The sequence below is a fragment of the Sciurus vulgaris genome (assembly GCF_902686455.1).
Source record: "Sciurus vulgaris genome assembly, contig: HiC_scaffold_145_arrow_ctg1, whole genome shotgun sequence".
In the NCBI taxonomy this organism is placed as follows: domain Eukaryota; kingdom Metazoa; phylum Chordata; class Mammalia; order Rodentia; family Sciuridae; genus Sciurus; species Sciurus vulgaris.
The window spans coordinates 423988-429335 of record NW_027632908.1 but is presented as its reverse complement, the minus strand read 5'-3'; the positions used below and the strand labels follow the sequence as shown (position 1 = coordinate 429335).

Sequence of the window (5348 nt, the reverse complement as noted above, 5' to 3'; positions counted from 1 at the left end):
TATATCGTTTTATGTATTATATTTAGTTTAATTTAATTTATAAATTCATATAAATTTTATTGAGCAAAATTCATGTATTTCAGAGTTTAATTATGTATTTCATATCCACAAGAACTTATTTGCTTGCTGCTATTATTATGTCCACTTTATAGAACATTCAACCGAATAGTAATATTAATAATGGTTGTCTTAGAGTAAACACAACTACTACTCGAGAATGCTGTCAGGATTTAATAAACTGACCTTTGCAAAATTGTTAAATGGTATTTAACATTCAGTATATTTAATTATTAGTATTGCATTATCTTTATGTTTACTATTGCTATTCCATGTTCCCTAGGATACTCTTCTCAAATACCAATATTCTGTCAGAGAAATAAAAAATTGTACAAAATCAAAATGCATTCTGCTATCATGTATAACTAAATAGAATAAACAATTAAAATGCATATCATTCTTACAATCTATCTCTCCTGAATCAATTCTGAAGGTTAAATTGTCATAAAGAGTGTAAGTGATTAAAATATAAAATAATAAAAATTAGAGCAACAACAATTTTACAACTGGAAATGAAAAAAAAATCATAAGTGACTTAGTAAGGCAAAAGAATTAGACCATAAACCAGTAAGAGGGGAAATTTCACATATAAAATAAATCATGTCATAGACACTTAAAGAGTCAAGAACTTAAATGAATAGATTCTTTTAAAAGTGTAGATGCTGTTGGTTCAAAAATATATATCACATAATTAAAATCTTAGAACATTATTTACCCAGTTTACTCTGTGGAGCTGTTGAAACAGAATTTGAACACTAGAATATTGGCATTTGGACACCAGTCTTAGACAATTTGGGCTGCTACAACAAAATACCATATTCTAGGCTGGGGAGATAGCTCAGTCAGTAGAGTGCTTGCCTTGCAAGCATGAGGCCCTGGGTTTGATCCCCAGCACCACCAAAAATAAATAAATAAATAAATAAATAAATAAATAAATAAATAAATAAACAAACAAACAAACAAACAAACTGACTTTAAAAAAATACCATATTCTAAATAGTTTACAAACAGTAGAAATTCAGTTTCTTACATTTTCTGAGACTGGGCAGACCAAGATCCAGGTACCAGAATGTCCAGACTTCAGTTAGGGCAAGTTTCCTGGTTTCCAGTGCCTTCTCACTGGGTCCTACATGGTGGAAGGGTTCCAAGTGTGCAACTGTAAACCTGTTTTGAGAGAACACAAATTCTATAGGTGACATAATCACTTCCGTCCCCCTTCTAACATCAACACCCTGTGGGTTAGGATCTCAACATGTGAATTTGAGGTAGACACAAACATCAAGACCATTAACAGTACTTCACCCAGCAAGATCCATTTTCTAATGAGAGTTTTACTCCCACAGTGACAGTGAGTAGCAGCTTAGATCTATTACTAGGCCTGGAAAATTCCTTTGCTTACCCAGAAATGAATGAAAATCATGTCCATACCACCAGTTCTATGACGACATGTGGCAATAAATCACTGATAAAAATTAAAGGAGGTACCCGATCATCATATAATAAGAATTTCCAGATCACACACTGCTCTTCACAGATCAAATTTATCAGAGATCACATATATTCTACTTCATTATTTGCCTTTTTTCACTCCAGTGTAAGTTTCTCCCTAAGAGAACAAACATTTCTCAGTAAGTACAAAGCATCTGTCCATTCAGGCTATGCTTCTATGATATCTCACCAATAATTTTTTTGTTGCACAATACATTTTTATTTTTCTTTTATCTTTGCAGTCATCTTTGAGTAATCATTGTGGAAACAATAAAATGGAATGGAAAATGGCTCTAGATCACCTTAAAAATTATGACAAGGCAATTATAAAAAACTCTTTTTCATTGCTAATATATATTTGCTTTTTGAAGTATATTAAAGAGTGGCTATATCTAGGGTTAGCTAGGAAAGAACCATAGTGACATCCTAGGTGCTCACCTCCCTGAAAGTTTAGATGCCAACTGTCAAAATTCTTAGGTATACTTGTTGCCGAATATATAGTCTAGCACAAGGCTACTTGGTTAAAAGGATTTATTCTTGAAACTTAACAGGAATTCACCCATTAGTCATTGCACAAAAATCTTTCTTATTATTTTCACTCCATCTATGTTTTTTCAGAATTTCAAGTAAACAGAATCTGGGATTTTTAAGTTTATCACTTTTAGAACAAATCCTATCTCTTACAGAAATCCAAATCAGAGATGTGTATAGAGTTAAGCAAACTAACAGAATGGCAACATTTTTTATAGCATTCTAAATGTTACAATGAAGCAGATCTTCCATATGCTACCTTATGTAGAGGAAATTTTAGATCTGAAACTGTTCCCAAGAATATCAGTCTCAGGCACATTCTTCATGTGAAGGTTCGCAAGGCACCTTCCTGTCCCAAGAGAAAATCGGATTGTGGATTCCTTTTTAGGCAGAAAGAAAAAGCATCCTAATTCGTAATCAAGTCATTTCAAAAATTAAAATTTACAAACATTATAAGGATAGACCTGGGATTTGTGTTTAAGTAACAAGAGATCAACTGCAAGAAGCATATAATCAAAACCTTTTTTCTTATAGCTAATATGTATAATGCATAAATATATTAAAAATAAAATTCACAGATTTTAAAACTATAATTTGGCTAGCAAATCTCTTAACTTTATAAGAATATTAACTACTAAGTACAACATAAAAGAAGCAGTATTGTTAGATGTACAATTGAAGTATTATAACAGAAATAACAACAATGAAAGGAGAAATAGGCTTCTGATAGAAAATTCATGTTGTTGCCAGTAAATAGAAACACATGAGTATATGTCAGATTCTTTTCACTTATAGGCTATCTAAACTGAATGCTAAGAATATTAAAGAGATCTTGGAAAAATCAGGTCAGGCAGCTGTAGCATTTGTTCATTTCACACAGTGAATTACTGGGCAATAAAACAGAACTTGGAGCATTAAAATTCTTTTAAAAAGTATCATTATTCCACTTCATTGAAGCCTGTATCTTCAATCTTCTGATTTTTCTGGGGCTGGGAATGGGGGGTGGTGTGAGGAAATAGGGAGTGGGTATGGAAGGGGGCACAACAGATCAGAGAAATAGTAAGGGCCATTTATCAGCTCACACTCAGTTGAGCAAACCCAATCAGCTTCACTTCATCAGAAACCCATAACAGCCAAAAGCCAACTTGCATGTCAATATTTTTAAAGCTTTGGTATCATTTAAAATCTTCTGTAAGTTAGCAGCCACTATAACTTCATCATGACCATAAACCAGGTCAGTAGAGAAGAGCTCCTTAGATAACACCATCTGTTGTATCTCTTCCTGGAGTAAACTCAAATTGTATATCATTAAGTTTCTTGCTGAAGTTTCCCAATCTTCAGATGAGGTTTGTGGTGCAAGAAGCTTCTCTGTCCTCTTCACTCAAATTGGGTTGGCCCTGAGAATCATGCACAGAGAAGGACTGTATTTGCTCTGGGCTGCTGATGGTGTTCACTGAGATCTCTAGATTTTCTTCTTTACTCTTTGTAACATTTCCTGAGAAGAAGCTTCTTTCCCCTCTTCACTTTTCTCATCCATTTCCTCATCACTGCACTCCCAGTTCCTCTTTGGTTTTCTGGAGGTGACTGCTTGACCCTGAAACTCCTCTTTGGGCTATATGGCATTCTGGTAAGCAGCTTCTCAATCAGGTATTCTATGTTCTTGTCTTTCTAGAAGTAGTTGAATTTAAAAGTTCTGCCACTGTGAGTCTTTTGGAAGGATATTTTTTAAAACACAGTGAAAGTAATTTTCTAACAGACATGCCATTTTTTTTAATCATTTCTTTATCTTCTATTTAGGTTTCTTAAGTAGGTGGATCATTTTCAAAGTCCATATTAACATGTGCATAGGGAGGTATTTGTGATAAGGTGCTGTTCCTGTTGCTATTTCAATGGACAATATTCCAAAACTCCATGTCAGCCTTGCAGTCATGGGCTTTCACCTGTTCCACAACTTCAAATGCCATCCAACGTGAGGTGCAAACAATGCTTTTCTTACTATATTCCTTGTCATCAGCCCTGTTGCTAAGAATGCACTTACCCCCAAATCTGCAATTTGTACAGAACCATCCTCAACTAGAATATTACCAGCTTTCAAATCTCTATGAATCTGACCATTTCTGTGTAGATAGCTAAGCCTCCCAAAACCTCTTTAAGAATTGTTGCTATTACTGCTTCTTCCATTCCTTTCTTATGCTCTCCTTGTTTGACAATGTATTTGATGATGTTTAACACCGAGTCTCCACTTTGCAATTTCATGACCAGGCCAAGTTCAACTTTTACCACAAAAGAGTTGTTATAGGTCACTACATTGGGATGGCTGCACTGACTCATGACATGAATTTGTTTTAATACTTCATACATTCTGGTCTGGAATTTTTCCAGGTTGATCTACTTTATTAATACATGTTCTTGCCTGGGCTTGCCTAGGGTAGCCTGACCTATAGCAACAGCTCCAGTGCAGATAACTTCTTGCAGCTCATATGCATCCCTGCAGATGTGCCAGCTCAAGGCCTGGGAAGCTGGGTCAGGTACCCCTTTTGCAGCTGCAGGGATGTGCCAGTCAGAAGACAATCTTCCACTTGAATCTTCCCTTGCCTCACCACCAACACCTCTCCACTGGTGAACACCCTCCCGGCTCCTGCTGCTAAATAATTATTGATCATTTTCTTTGCACATGCCATAAAATTTCATGAGCTAAAGAGTGAGAAAACAGACCATTCTCAGTTCTAAGAAGGATTGTTATTAGGTTTCAGTGCATAAGTTAAGATATTGAAAGTTTTCTTTGCAGAGGAAATGATCGCTCAAGAAAAAGAAGCTATAAATGTTGAGTGCTCCTATTATTCCATCAGAAGGGAAAATAATCAACTTGGCAATGTCCACTAATTAAAACATACTGCTGCTCCACTTGCATTGCAATAAAATTTGTATTACTACTCTAAAATATTTGTGGAAATAGCTTGCATTAAAACAAAACAAAATAAAACCAAGCAGGAAAGAAATGCAATTTCAAAGATGCTAAGACCAAGCAATAAGAAACAGAAAAATATAAATTTATTTATATCCCAACAGATGTTTTAAAACATCATACAGTTTTTATCACACAGAAAAATATGTCTTTATAATAGATATTTTGGATTAAAAAACTTAGTACCCAAAAAGGAAAATTTAACTAAAAGCATATTTCTTAAAGTAACTAATGCAAAAGAAGCCAAAAAAATGATAGATATTTATTTTTCATATTTATTGTTTCACACAGATGCCTCCAGCATGTA

General features: G+C 34.4%; 1 pseudogene across 1 annotated transcript; it reads right to left on the bottom strand.

Moving 5' to 3' along the window:
• Positions 1-2720: 2720 nt before the first annotated feature.
• On the bottom strand, positions 2721-3995 carry LOC306652214 (STE20/SPS1-related proline-alanine-rich protein kinase-like; annotated as a pseudogene). Its single transcript has one exon. The product of its transcript is annotated as an STE20/SPS1-related proline-alanine-rich protein kinase-like (transcript).
• Between the last annotated feature and the right edge of the window lie 1353 nt (positions 3996-5348).